Source organism: Octodon degus, unplaced genomic scaffold, assembly GCF_000260255.1.
Source record: "Octodon degus isolate 3935 unplaced genomic scaffold, OctDeg1.0 scaffold00015, whole genome shotgun sequence".
NCBI classification, from domain to species: Eukaryota; Metazoa; Chordata; class Mammalia; order Rodentia; family Octodontidae; genus Octodon; species Octodon degus.
The window spans coordinates 17,633,807-17,635,125 of NW_004524591.1; the positions used below are offsets into that span (position 1 = coordinate 17,633,807).

At 46.9% G+C, this 1,319-nt stretch overlaps 1 pseudogene across 1 annotated transcript in view; it reads left to right on the forward strand.

The window, feature by feature from the left end:
• The first annotated feature begins 5 nt into the window (after window positions 1-5).
• Window positions 6-1,319, forward strand: part of LOC101564909 — a 5,873-nt pseudogene continuing 4,559 nt past the window's right edge. The window contains exon 1 of the transcript XR_192392.1: window positions 6-1,314. The product of XR_192392.1 is annotated as an asparagine--tRNA ligase, cytoplasmic pseudogene (transcript). The remainder of the gene's footprint in view (window positions 1,315-1,319) is intronic.

Genomic DNA, 1,319 nt, shown 5'->3' on the forward strand with positions numbered 1-1,319 from the left:
GTCTGCCAGAGCCCAAGTGTGTGAAGATTTGTGCATTAGAAGGATATAGAGGCCAAAGAGTAAAGTTATTTGGCTGGGTCCACAGGCTGCGTAGACAAGGAAAGAATTTAATGTTCCTGGTGTTGCGGGATGGTACAGGTTTCCTTCAGTGTGTCTTGTCCGATGCTTTGTGCCAGTGTTACAATGGAGTAGTCTTATCTACTGAGAGTAGTGTTGCAGTATATGGAACACTAGCTCTTACCCCAAAAGGCAAACAAGCTCCAGGAGGCCATGAGCTGAACTGTGACTTCTGGGAACTCACAGGGCTGGCTTCTGCCAGAGGAGCTGATAACCTGATCAACGAAGAGTCCAATATGGATGTCCAGCTCAACAACAGGCACATGATGATCCGGGGAGAAAACATGTCCAAAATCCTGCGAGCATGCTCTGTGGTGACCAGGTGCTTCCGAGACCACTTCTTTGATAGGGGGTACTATGAAGTTACTCCTCCGACATTAGTGCAAACGCAGGTTGAAGGCGGCTCCACACTCTTCAAGCTGGACTACTTTGGAGAAGAGGCATTTTTAACTCAGTCCTCTCAGTTGTACCTGGAGACCTGCCTTCCAGCCCTGGGAGATGTGTTCTGTATTGCACAATCATACAGGGCAGAACAGTCCAGGACACGAAGGCACCTGGCTGAGGACACTCACGTGGAAGCAGAGTGCCCTTTCCTGACCTTTGAGGATCTCCTGAAGCAGTTGGAGGACTTAGTTTGTGACATTGTAGATAGAATCTTAAAGTCGCCAGCAGGAAGCATAGTATTGGATCTCAACCCGAACTTTAAGCCCCCCAAACGACCTTTCAGACGGATGAACTACACAGATGCTATTGTGTGGTTAAAAGAACATAATATAAAGAAAGAAGATGGGACTTTCTATGAATTTGGAGAGAATATCCCAGAAGCTCCTGAGAGACAGATGACAGACACCATTAATGAACCAATCTTGCTGTGTCAATTTCCTGTGGAGATCAAATCCTTCTATATGCAGCGATGTCCTGAGGATCCCCTTCTTACTTAATCAGTCGACGTGTTGATGCCCAATGTTGGTGAGATTGTGGGCGGCTCCATGTGCATCTGGGATAATGAAGAAATCCTGGCAGGTTATAAAAGGGATGGTATTGATCCCACTCCTTACTACTGGTATACAGATCAGAGAAAATATGGTCCATGTACTCATGGAGGATATGACTTGGGCCTGGAGCAGTTCCTGACTTGGATCCTGAATAGATACCATATCCGAGATGTGTGCTTGTACCCTCGATTTGTCCAGCGCTGCAAG